The sequence below is a fragment of the Mastomys coucha genome, unplaced genomic scaffold, assembly GCF_008632895.1.
Source record: "Mastomys coucha isolate ucsf_1 unplaced genomic scaffold, UCSF_Mcou_1 pScaffold22, whole genome shotgun sequence".
Classification (NCBI taxonomy): Eukaryota; Metazoa; Chordata; class Mammalia; order Rodentia; family Muridae; genus Mastomys; species Mastomys coucha.
The window spans coordinates 31,362,224-31,375,669 of NW_022196905.1; the positions used below are offsets into that span (position 1 = coordinate 31,362,224).

Sequence of the window (13,446 nt, forward strand, 5' to 3'; positions counted from 1 at the left end):
TGAGCCCTTATTTTTAAAAACAATCCCTAGGGATATTTAGAAGCAAAAGCATGGCCAAGCTCATGAATCTGCCTGGAAATCAACGCAGGACTCTGACCTGACTTGCAACTGCAGGCTTCTGGGAATGGCAAATGCCCGAAAACCTTGCCAGCCAACCACATGCATAGCCTCAAGGGGACATGCAGATCCAAGGGAACTTGCAGACCAGTGGGGACCACACATCTACAGGGACATCCAGACCCATGAAGCTATGCAAATCAGCAGGATTCATACCTACAGGAGCCCACAGACCCAAGGGGGACACAGCCGGCAGTGCAGTGACTAAGGGGCGGGGCTTAGTTAGGAAGGAAGAGCCACCAGACCACCTCAGACTCTAGAAAGGTAAGGTCCAGGGATGACCTCTACCCCCCACAGACATAGACAAGGCACCTGCCATTAGGCAAAAGCATTGCAGTCCTCCTGTGCACCTTCGGTGGGCTCCTCCAAGCTGAGTAGGTTAGAATGTGCCATCCCAGGTCACTGGTGAAAAAACCCTTCAGGCTTCAACCTCATCCATAACCCAGACCCCGACACTGAGATCTGAAAGGAGGAGGAGCTGGAGGTGCTGAGCCTGGCTGCAAACCCACTCCTGTGACTCCAACCTCAGCAAACATTTCTCTGAAAGAGGTCTTGCCCCCTCCCCACCATTCTCGAGGTCTCTTCACTGACAGACACACTGGCTGTCATTCTATAGTACCAAGCACTTGGTGCCTCCATGCCTGTGCCCTGCCATGCCCTCCTTTGTGTGCCCTCCCACCCCTCGCAGCACAGAGCCCCCCAGCCTTCGGTTGCAGCTCCAGCTATGTGTTCCCCAGTTTCTCAGAAGCTGCTATTGGGGTCCTAAACGGGCTCTCTGGGCTTCTGCCCAGCCTCCTCTCTGTGATGGAAAAGAGACCACCTTCTTGGCAACAGGACATCACTTCATAACTACAGGTATCACTGAGAGTGGCTGCTTAGCTTTGTCCCTGCCTCAGTTTCCCTACCTGCACATCAGTGTGCAATGGGGATTTGATAAAAGAGAAGGTCACCTGTAAATGGTGAAGAATTTAAAGACAAACCAAAACAGAACAAAACAAAAACCCCTAAATGGGGGACCGGGGAAATAGTTCAATTGGTAAAATGCTTGCCAGGCTCCTCAGTTACAATGCAGAAAACAAAAGCCTTTCTGTGCAGTGGTGGCTCATGCCTTTATTCCCAGCACTTGGAAGCCAGAGACAGGTGGACCTCTGAGTTCAAGGGTAGCTTGGTCTACAGAACTATTTCCGGGACAGCCAAGGCTTGACAAAGAAACTCTGTCTCAAAGAAAACCAAACCAACCAACTAAACAAAAACCGACAAGCAACAAAAGCCTCACACAACAATCCCAGTGATGTGGAGGCAGAGACAAGCTGGTCCACAGGACTTGCAGGTCAGTCAGCCTAATCTAGTTGATAAACTCCAGGCCAGTGATAGAAGACCCTGTCTCCAAAAACCAAGGGGGGGCAGTGACTAAGGAACAACAGCTAAGGCTGACGTCTGGCCTCCTACAAACACATGCATTCCTGTGTACATTCATGATCACACACATACATATAAAGGCGCACACACCAACACACACACACACAACATACACACAAACACACACACTCATAGCCCTGGGTACGAACACCTCTCCTTTAGGTGAAAAACACCATCTAAAGATGAGCGTCAGGAAAGCAGGCTATGGCTGCCTACCACACTCTTAGGTAACTTCCTATAGTGCACACTGCACCCAAAGCAAAACTATTCAAGATAAGAAATCTGACAAGGCAGGGTGGATGCAGAGGAATTCATTTTCAGGTTCTGCGGTTGAAGGCCAAGCCTAGTTTAGGTCACAGAGCTTGTTAATTCAAAGCAATTTCCTGGAATTATTGGTCACAGAGACACAAGAATTAGACCTGACACGGAGGGAATGACTTGCCTAGTGTCATAGTGAGACCAGAAGGCAGGGCTGCACCTCAGAGCTTACAACAGGGCTTAATGAATGCAGGCCGAAACCTGAGGCAGCCAGGCTTCAGGGCACTGAGGACATACTCAGACACGGCTGAATGACTGACCTTAGGCAAGTCCCTCCCTAGGGCTGGAAATCCCTGGCTGGGGAGAAAAAACTTCATCATTCAGCTCTGGCCCCAGCTCCACAGTGGCCAGAGCAGTGGCTTAGAACCCATCACTGAATAAGATCCCAAAACGCAAAGTGGCCGGCATTCTTTCCCTGTGAACGCCAAGGCATATTTTTATCTCATCTACCCAAATGCCAGCATCAAAGAGCTGGGCTGAGAAGTGGCTATCCCCAGAGAGGCCACCCTGGAGAAGGCTGCTTGGCTGTGGTCTACAAAGGCCAGGGCTATAGAACTACATGGAGTCCTCTATTCCTCTCAGACCAACTCCACTCTGCTCTGCAGGGGATGGTGCTGCTCTCCCAGTCCCTTGGTCTCTCAGGCTCTGGCAAGTCGAGACGGCCAGTATTTCCAAGTCCACATGGTGGTACTTATGAGAGGAACCTGCAGAGCTTGCACAGAGAAGCATCCCCCACAGCAATCCTTTAGTGTCCAAAGAGCCCGGTGATGAAGTCCTCAGCCCCCCTCAGCCCCCACAGCCCCCACAGCCCAGCTACTAACCACAATCTTGTACATAAAGATTCAAAGGCAGAAGACCAAACATATTGTCGAGTGGTATTTAAAATAGATTTGGTAATCATTCTAGGTCTGTTTAGGATTTGAAAAATTATCTGTAGAAAAAGATAAAAGATATACCCCTCCTCCATGACAATACTTGCGATCTCTGCGTATGGAACATAGCTGGTTTTATTTTAGCTTTTAAAAGACATACATTTCCTTAATTTTCTATAATGAATGTGGAGCATTGGGGGGAGTTAAAATGAAGCATTATTTTAAAATCCACCAGTGACCAAGTCCCTGGCCTGTGAGGTCCACTCTGGCCTGGCCTGACCCAGCCCTCTGGCATAGAACTGACCCTCAAGACAAGGTCACAAAGCCCTTGATGGCTCCCAGGTGCCTATTTTTGCCCAGAGTATTAAGTCCAAAGCAAGGAACAGTCCAGCTCCCCCAATGTGACAAGTCCCTGGGAACACAGGGGGAGTGAACCGGGAGGGGCATGGGCTGCAATGGTGGACAGCCAAGCTTCTCATGTCTGGCACCTGCTCTGGGCTGGCTGTGTGAGCCTATGAGCCCCCAGTGTGGGGCTGAGCCTCTCTGTCCGGCAGCAGATGCTCCAGGGCTAATGTTTGAGCATCTGACTTGGTGGGAAGGTGATATCTAGTTAGACAGTCCGAGATGGAAAAGCCATGGGGATAGACTGGACAGAAACATGGTTCTCATTTAACCATGGGAAAAGCTAGGTTATGGACTTTGCAGAGGCCTGGCTGAGCCTTCAGGACAATCAGGAGAGAAAGGGAGATTTTTCAACATTAGATATACCCATGCCCTGGGGGCAGGGTAGATAAATAGGCAGACATCAGGCTCCTGGAGCCAGAAGGAATTGCCAGCTAGGAGATGAGCCTGATCCCATAGGCCAGAGAAATCTAAGAACCATTGTAATGGGTGGTTAGGTGGTAGGAAAGGTGAGAGAATGGGTGGTAGGAAAGGTGAGAGAAGGGGTACCTTAGAGAGAACAGTGCTCCTAACCATTGTCACTGTATCACCATCAAGGACAAGGATATGTCACATAGTATAGGTGTTTCTGGGGCCAAGATTGAGCTAGATCTCCTATGTGACCAGCCCCAAACCTTCTGAAGGCATCAGGGAGCCAGCACTGGGGTGTTCCACATATTTCCACCTGGGAAAGAAGGTGAAGGGCATCTCCACCCAATCCTGCCAATCTGAGGAGGTCCAAGGAGCACGCAGGAAGAAACTGGAACATAAACTCTCTCTAGATTCCTAGTCAGATGAAAAGTACCTGGAGTGTCATCAGCACCAGAGTGACAGAGGTCAAAGGTGAGGGAAGTGGGAAGGCAGCCCCTGTGATCCCAGTGGGCTTCAAGAGCCTAGGACACAGCTCTGAGTGAGTGTTGGATCCTAGAGAGGAAAGTCCCAGCCAACCACCCGGGGTCTTTGTCCAAGGTGACAGAGGAAGGGCTGCATATGCTTGCTGGGGGGCAGAGGTTCATTAGCTCTGTCCATTAGGTGCATGGTCCTGGCCAGGTCCAAAATCTACTGAGCCTCTGGTGTCAAATGGAAACTGTAAGTCCTACCCCTGGGACTAGGGGCCAGAGTGTGTGGTGGATGGTGGCAATGGCAGAGAGATAGTTCCAAGAAACCAAAACGCTGGTTTATTGGACTCTCACATAAGATCAACTAACAAAATAAGATCAAAGGCTGCAGCTCCATCACACCCAAAAGTGCAGAGTCAGATTTTCCAGAAGGCTTCCAGTTAACTGACCAGAACCTAAGTTCCTCAAGGTGCGGTGCATACCAGAGCAGGGGTCACACCATGGCCAGCCGGTTCCTAATAGGGTAGGTAACTATAGACGGGTCCCAAGGCTTCGGTTCATGCTGTCCTGCCTCCTTTACTGAGGACCCGAGGAGGGAGAGAAACAGCCACACGGCCCCCGGGTGGGCTGAAGCCCCACGCGCCCCAGGAGTCAGGTCCTGCATGGCCCTGTGCAGGGGTTCTGGGGATGTAGGTCTTGATGGGGCAGCTCTGGGGCGTGGACAGCCTCTCAGACTCACTGTTCCATCTGCAGCGCGGTCTCGAGGAGAGATTTGCGGGAGTGCCGGGACTCTAGGGCTGAGTGAGAGGCGCACGGCTTGGGCACAACTGGCCAAGTTGGGGCAGTAGACGCCTCGGGCTCCGTGGAGCAGCGAGAATTCTGGCCTCCAACTTCTAGCAACTTGAAGTACACTTGGGGCCCGGCCACCCATCGGGGTAAACTGAGGCCGAGAGAGCGGCGCCTCCCAGCGCTCCGTCACCCTCCCTGACGCTGCGCGCCCAAGGCCAAAGCCAAGGGCATGGCACAACGACCCTGAAGAACTTACCGGCCGCAATGCTCGGCCTTCCAGCCCGCCGTGAAGTTGCTCCGAAATCGCCGGGATCGCAGCGGCCAACTGAGCAGGCGGAGCGCGCGGCCCTACATTCCGCGCGGCCCCGGGAAGGGGGCGGGGACTGGGCGGAGCCTCTGCCACCCTCCATTCCTGCAGCGACCCAGGGGGACTCGGCCCGCTGAGTGGCCGGCATGCCCGCCAATCACTAAGTGCTGTCGCAAATCACGGAGCGCCTCGCCTTGCAGCGACTTGCTCTCTGGGGTTGCCAGGAGGACAGATGGCGCCCAGAAGGCGGGTCCGGCCGGCCCACGACTTAAGTTTCCGAGTGGACTCGGCCCCGGCCCTGCCCCCTTGCCGCTCCGCCTCCAGGATATCCCTACCCTGACCCAAGCTTGTAAGTCTGCTGCGTAACAGGTGGTTGGACCCAGGAGCAAGTATCGCGCACCTTTGGCCCGCCTCTGCACCGTGGGGCCCCATCTTCAGACTTCAGATCCTCTATTACAGGGCTGACTAACGTCTCGCACTTCGTGCCAGGCGCCTAATTCCGACGCATCGAGATACACAGAGCCCCCCACCCCACTCCCCAGTGTAGCAGCGAGTACAAAAAAGTGTGTGCACACGTGCTACCAAGTACTGCCTTAAATGATCAAAACCCAAAACCAAAAGCAAATTAGCACTGGTTAAAGATTAGCCAGACTACAATGCCGGGCTCAGGCAGTTGGAAGCCCCACCCCCGTTTGTTTGTTTGTTTGTTTGTTTTTGTCCTCCTTAGGGTCTGAGAGGTGTGGTTTGGAGATCAAAGCTACAGTCTAGTTCCCGTGCTGTGCTTCTTCCTTTCCTGAACCGCACATCTCACTGCACCTGTTCCGGTGATCTGCAGCAACAGTTCAGGCTGACGAAGACTGCATCTCCATCTTATCAGGAGGAGGTAGTCCAGGTAGTTTGGGAGATGCACTCTGCCCACCGAACTCCTACTACCAAATACTTTGATTCTACAACTGCTCAGGGTCTAATCTTCTCAAGTAGTCCAGCTAGGCTCACGGAGGAGGAAGGAAGCTTATTCCAGCAGAGTGACTCTGTCCTGCCTTCATCTGGGGTCCTTTCAGAAGCAGAGATTTTCAGGTTCATCCCTAAGTATAGGGTAACTCTTATGGGGGGGTGTTTGGGGGTGGGGCAAGTTCAAGAAGCAGGAGCACCAGATGGCAGTGGCTTTTTCAGAACTATAGCTTTGGCTTACCAAAACAAGTTGCTGTGAGTTGCTGGAGGAGTTACATTAAAAAAAAAAAAAAAAAAAAAAAAAAAAAAAAAAAAAAACTACCCAGCCTCCCAATATGGAAAAGGAAAAGTGGCCTCTGCCATAGCAATTCATATTTCCATGGTAACTAATTGTCTTAATGCATTTTCTGTTGCCATGACAGAATATCTGGGACTAGGTAATTTGAAAAGGAAAGAAGTTTGCTTGGCTCATTGTTCTGGGGGTGGGAGAAGCCAGGATCTGGAAGCACGTGGCAAGGGCCTTGTCCTGCATCAACGTGTGCAGGAAAACAGAAAGAAGGGTGGGTGGCACCACAAGAGTACAAAACATAAGGCACCACTCTTTGTAACTAATTAGACGATAGTAATTAATACACCTCTCCAAAAGACTTCAACCCCCTTCATGGCCTAACCACCCATTAAAGGCTCCACGTCCTCCAAACACTTCACAGCTAGAAACAAATGTCAGTGTCTGCTACTGCTAGTGTAAATGTAGTTTACCTGATACATGAAAGTTATACAGGTGTATGGGGTACTGACTGTTTGAGGAGCACACACACACACACACACACACACACAGAGAGAGAGAGAGAGAGAGAGAGAGAGAGAGAGAGAGAAAGAGAGAGAGAAAGAGAGAGAGATTTAAATAGGAGTAAACATAGCTCAAGCATTTGTCATCTCTGTGAAGTTTTTCTTCTATTTTTGAGATTCCCAGCACACCACCACAAGCATAGGTCCACTTTGCTGTGTGGCAGCCAGAGCGTCTCCCTCCTCTGACTCAGTGCCCACCTCCCACCTCTCCCCATCCCACCTCCTGCAAACCACACACCTGTCTCCTCCTCCTTCTGGGAAGCTTTTTCCTCCCAATTATCTCTTTATCATTTAAAAGTTCTTTAAAAACCAATTTAGTGAGTTTTTTGGTTTTTTTGGTTTTCACACTTGGCCCACCTACCCTCTGTCTGGGATGGCTGGGGCTTGGCCCACCCTGTGAATTAACATCCTGTTCACACTTGCAAGGCTTAGCACAGAGAGGCCTACCCTGGCTAGGCTTTGCTTACTCATTCTCTATGGCCTCTGTGAGCACGCATAGCATGGCCATCCACCCCTGGTGGCCACTGTCCAGGACATCACAGCAGCCTGGCTCTCAGGATGCTGCACAAGCTGCCACAGCAGAGGCCAGAAGGGGGCAAGTCACCAGAAGGCCGGATAGAACGAATCTTCCTGTCGTTAAGGGAAGAGAGGGTTTTACAAAACTGCCTCTGAGTGCTCAGGGGGTCTCAGAATGCAGCGCCACACTGGCTTCTCCATGGGGGAGGGGGAAACAAAAACAAAAACGAACAAAATCACAGGCAAATCCTAGAAAGAACAGTGGGAGCAAGGGCAAAGTAGATGGTAACTTGAGGTGTGGACGCCATACAACGTGGAGAAAAACACAAACTGTACCAGACATATAGAAAGGAGCTGGAGCTGGAAGGGTGGCTCCGTGGGTAGGAACACTTACTTCATAAACCTGTGGACCTGGGCTTGAGTCCCCAGCACCCAGGTAAAAAGTTGGGCGCAGTCACACATTTGCCTGAAACCATAGCTCTGTTAATGGTTGGAGACAAGAGGATCCCTAGAGGTTACTAGCCACCAGTATAGCTTCAGGTTCTGTGGGAGACCCTGTCTTAAGGGAATATGGCAGAAAGCAATAGATCAGGACATCTCACCTCCTCCTTTGGCCTCTGCACGCACACACCCCAAACACACACGTACTACATACATTACATGCATACATCAGACGCAAGTTTATACATTCACGCACCAAAGAGAAGATGAGCAGGAGGAGGATGAAGGGGAGGAGGAAGAAGAGGTGATGATCTAAAAGCTCCTCAGGAGGAGTGCCTTACAATAAACAGAGGCCCCACTGGGAACTGGAGGGAAAGAGAAGGTGAGAGAAGAGATGGCCAGTGACCCTGGGCTGCAGCCATTATCTGTAACCCAAGAAAACAGAGAAAGCCTTGTGGGATTCCAGCAAGGAAGGGTCACACCAGAAAGGAGGAACAATCTCAGTGATGACAGGTTCCTCAAGGACTTGGGTACAAAATCTGGGTACTCTGGTCATGACCAAGGCTCCCTCTCCTATAGTGGCAGGCTTCATCCATCAGGTACAAGAAAGAAAACATGCAACCTGGCAAGCGGCTCTGCTGAGCCAAGTTTTAGAGGGACATTGTCTTGAAGGTCCACTCTGACGGTGATATCATAAACTTGGAGAAGACGGTTAGACAGAGCATGGCCAGGAACAGGAAGTGGTGACCAGCAGTGGTTCTTAGCTCTGATTTGATCTGAACAGATAATTTCCTGCTGGGGCTGCCACAAGCTCCCAAGAAAGGCCATGTTAACCCACAACTAAAAACTACAATCTTCTCTCACAGAAGTCAGGACACTCTAGGATGGAGGAAGGAGGGGAGGAAGGAAAGAAGGGAGGGAAGAAGGAGGGAGGAAGGGAGGAGGGAGGGAGGAAGGAAGGAGGGAGGGAAGGAGGGAAAAGGGAAGGCAGGCAGGCAGGCAGTCTAGTTTGGTTCTTGGAGAGAACGCAGGGAATGAAAGGCTCCTTGTATGGTACTGCTGCCATTTAATTTTAATGCTTTAAAGGAAAAAGCCACTTGGGGCTCAGGAATCAGAAAGCTGAATTAGTGGGAAAGTGGCAGAGAATTTCTGATTTAATGTGGAAGTTAGGAAGGGCCAGAAGGCAAATAAGGAGACAGGATTGAGGAGATGTCTTCCTGAGGGTTTCTGTTGCTGTGATAAACACCACAGCCCAACACCTTGGGGAAGAAAAGGTTTACTTCAGCTTGTGTAACTAGAACACAGTCTATTAAAGAAAAGGTTTACTTCAGCTTGTGTAACTAGAACACAATCTATTAAAGAAAAGGTTTACTTCAGCTTGTGTAACTAGAACACAGTCTATTAAAGAAAAGGTTTACTTCAGCTTGTATAACTAGAACACAATCTATTATGAAGAAAGTCAGGGCAGGGACTTGAAACAGGGATCTGGAGGCAGAAACAAAAGCAGAAGCCATGGAGGAGTGCTGCTTACTAGCTTGTTCCTTATGGCTTGCTCAGCCTCCTTTCATACAACACCCAGGACCACCTGTCTGGTTTTCCTCCCACATTCTCATCCTGATTTCTTCCCATGATGTCATGATATTCAGATTCTCCACTCAAGCTCTCTGCCCTCTTTTGCTGACAGTACTTACTGACTTCTTCCTCTGGGCTACACCCAAGCTCACAGACATTGAGGGCAGGGGCTGGTGAATTGTCTTCAGGAGAACTGAGCTGAGGACCTTCAGGCCACTGGTGTGTCAGGAAATAAATCAATAATATCAGGTCCCGACTGTTGAATCCTGGGAATGGGACAGTGTGGATTTGATTAAGTTAAGGGTCCAGGGGTGGCCTGGGTATCAGGGTGGGCTTTAGATGTAATCACAGGAGTTCTTCGGAGAGAGCAGCAGGAGGTTTGGACTACACAGAAGAGAAGGTAAAGCTGGGACAGAGAGAGATCAAAGATACTGGACTTGGAAAGATGTGGTAGCAACTGGCTAGCCACTACTAACTGGAAGCAAGAAGAGGCAAAATGGTTTCTCCTTGATGACAACTCAGTGATAGTGACATACAGAGAGCCGGCTCCAGAATGGTGGCAGATACATCTCAGTGGTTGGAAGCCAAGGAGTTATCACAAGGCAGCTATAGGAAATAGACAAAGTGGCAACATGCCGGAATGGTGGCCCTGCAATGACCTGGCACCCAACCAAGTTCCCAGAGATAAACTTGGGTAGGGAGTGGAAATCCTCATCTTTCACAGGGATGGCTTTGGGGAGAGAGTGGTCAAGCCCTTGGCATTTAAATAGACATTCATAGGATGAAATCCTTGGTGCCCACAGGATAAACAAGCAGTACTAAATACTGTGGCTCCTGAGTGACCAGGTCAAATGTTTTAGAGACTTACTGGTACTGGCTGGTTTTGTGTGTCAACTTGACACAAGCTGGATTTATCACAGAGAAAGGAGCCTCCCTTGAGGAAAGGCCTGCATGAGATCCAACTGTAAGGCATTTTCTTAATTAGCGATCAAGGGTAGAAGGGCTCTTTGTAGGTGATAATCCTCGGTTCTATAAGAAAGCAAGCTGAGCAGGACAGAGGAAGCAATCTAGTGGCTTCTGTATCAGCTCCTGCCTCTAGGTTCCTACCCTGTGTGAGTTCCAGTCCTGACTTCCTCTGGTGATCAACAGCAAGCAGTATGGAGGTGTAAGCTGAGTAAACCCTTTCCTCCCCAGCTTGCTTCTTGGTCATGATGTTTGTGCAGGAATAGAAATCCTGACTAAGACACACACCATATCCATCCCCATATCCTGAATAGGGTTGATGGAGGTAATACGTGGAATGGGGCAGATTTGGCGAACTTGCTGCGTCAGCACCCAATGAGCTAGGCTCTGGACTCTGTATCTTATTAGGCTCCCTGGGCATACTGATTTATTGGGTCACTCTCCCGGTTAGTTTTATGCCAACTTGTCATAGGAAGAGTCACCTGAGAAGAGAGAACCTCAAATAAGAAAATGCCTTACCTGCTTGGCCTGTGGACAAGTCCATATTGCATTTTCTTAATTAGTGACTGAGTTTTGAGGGCCCAACTCATTGTGGGTGATACCATCCCTAGGCAGGTGGTTCTGGGGTATATAAGAAACCAGGCTGAGCAAGCCTTGGGGAGCAAGCCAGTAAACAACACTCCTCCATGGCCTCTGCATCAGGTCCTGCCTCCAGGTTCCTGTCCTAGTTGAGTTCCTGTCCTGATTTCTCTCAGTGATAGACTGTGATGGAGAAGTGCAAGCTAAATAAACACTTTCTTCCACACATTGCTTTTGATCATAGTGTTTTATCACAGCGATAGAAACCCAACACTTAATACAGACACTTTCCACATCACTGCCAAGCCAGCACAATGCATCGTAATGTGATTGGTCACCACACTGGCCAGCAGCAGCATCACCATCAAGAGTAGAAATGCAGAGCCCAACCCCAGACCACCCAGCTCAGAGCTTTGCTGTAAGAAGAGACCTGTGGGAGTTGGAGACAACATTGTAGGCAGGAAGTCCTCATCCCATACTACACTTGGGGAACATGTCCTCCAGTCCTTAGTAGCTGGGCTAGGATTCCATGGGAGTTCTGGGAAGATCTGCATGTGAGCACTTTGAACATTTAGCAAGTTCTGGGGCTTGTCTGGTCATGCTAAGCATACCTGACTCCCCAGTACCATTGCGCAGGCTGTCTAGGCTCTGGCTACATCCAGTTATCTTGGTTATTTGAGCTCCATGGATCTTTCCAACACCCTGTAACCCACCTGTCCCTCCTGACAAAGATGGAGGTTCCCAAGGGGCACAGTGCTCAGCTGCTGAGTGGTAGAGTCTCTCAGTTTTCCCATCCCCCTCACCACTCCCCACCTCCTGGCACGGTCCTGGGCACTGTCCATCCCCCATCCCTACCTTTCTATCTTTCCATCATTCTCCAGAGTAGCACCCACTCCAATGTCTTCCAGGAATCACAGGACAAGCAGTGGGAGTATGAGTTGCTGATGGTCACACAGCTCATGACACAGGGCCGTGTGCTACATCAGGCCCACGACTACTGACACCTCCACACTCCCCAGAGCGTACGTGTACACACTCCATTGTCTCTCAGGGCGCTGAGGCTCTGTGTGAGTCTGAGTCGTGATTTACCCACCTCTGAAGGCAGAGTGACACCCAGCCTTGTGCCGCTTGCTGGTGAGTCACCAGTGCATTGGGACGTTTCATGTGGGGAGAGTGGCGGGTGGTGGGGGGTGTGGACTGTGAGAAGGGTGAGGCCCCTCGGGGGAGGACCATTGTCTGCTCCTCCACAGCCCACTGAGTCACCAGGTAGGAACAGGTGACTTCCTGTGCCTAGGCTCTTACCTATATCACGTGCAGTAGGAAGAGAGAAGTCCCCATGGGTCTCGTGCTTCAGGGGTTCCCATCCTAGGGTGTCACAGAGACAGACACAGCAGCGGTGCCATTAGCCAAGCATGTCAAGTACCCAGCACAGCGTGTCCCTGTGTCTATCTTGTAGGAAGGGGCAGGAAGGCTACAGCTACTTAGATAAGCACTGCTCTTCTCCGAAGGCCTCTCTGGCACTGAGGAACGAGTGAGAGGGCCTGAGGCACCCTCATCCCACGGGTCAATGGGCCAGCTGCTCTGGAAGCTTGAAATAGCAGAACTTGTTAGTCTGGGAGGGCAGAGCCAGTGAGAACAATGCTGGTACAGATTCCTCCGGGGGTGAGCTGCAGCCAGGGAAGACTACCTGGAGGAGGTGTTGACTCAACCCCTGGACCCCCCTTCTACACCCCCACCCCCGCTTAGTCCTCTTCCTCTGCTTTTTAATAAACTTCACTGTTTTTAAAGGTTTAAGCGAGGGGCTGGTGAGATGGCTCAGGAGGTAAGAGCACCGACTGTTCTTCCAAAGGTTGTGAGTTCAAATCCCAGCAACCACATGGTGGCTCACAATCACCCATAATGAAATCTGACGCCCTCTTCTGTTATGTCTGAAGATAACTACAGTGTATTTACTTATAATAATAAATAAAAGCTTAAAAAAAAAAGGTTTAAGCGTCACAGCAAAATAGAGCACAGAGTAGTGAACATCCACCATCCTTCCTTCTCTCTGCCCAGTCTCCTCCACTGTAGACAGCCAGCTCTCAGCAGTACCAGCCAGTCATTAGTTCCCTGGAGCTGGGCATTAGTGAGCTCTTGGTCCTGGGTGCTCTCTGGGTTTTTAGACAAAGGCACCATGAAGGCTCAGAAGAACGCATCACTGGCCTAGACATCTAGTTTGTCCACGGTTCCTTTGTCCCCTCTGTTCTCCTTGCCTGGATGTCATGGCTTCCTCTTAGTATCTGCAGAAAGATTTCCTCCACCCTGATCCCATGGTTCTTTCTTCCCTAGTGCAGAGTGACGCGTCCTTGTCAGAAAACCCTGCAGCTTCTTCACTGGGTCGCAGCTTCAGGCACTTTAGTGGTTTTCAAGAGCAATTGCCTTTATGTCGGAGGGCTGAGCCTGGACTTAGGCATCGGTGAGCTTGGCCCACAAG

General features: G+C 50.5%; 1 protein-coding gene and 1 long non-coding RNA gene across 2 annotated transcripts in view; one reads left to right on the forward strand and one right to left on the reverse strand.

Annotated features, from left to right (window-relative positions):
* Wfs1 (wolframin ER transmembrane glycoprotein) overlaps nt 1-5,162 on the reverse strand; it is a 25,687-nt gene extending 20,525 nt beyond the window's left edge. Inside the window, exon 1 of the mRNA XM_031341899.1 lies at nt 5,052-5,162. The gene's annotated coding sequence lies outside the window, so the exon portion shown is untranslated. The remainder of the gene's footprint in view (nt 1-5,051) is intronic.
* On the forward strand, nt 5,060-12,806 carry LOC116070480. Its single transcript, XR_004110417.1, has 4 exons — nt 5,060-5,451; nt 5,830-5,994; nt 11,882-12,107; nt 12,762-12,806. It is a non-coding gene; the product is annotated as an uncharacterized LOC116070480 (long non-coding RNA).
* The last annotated feature ends 640 nt before the right edge of the window (nt 12,807-13,446 follow it).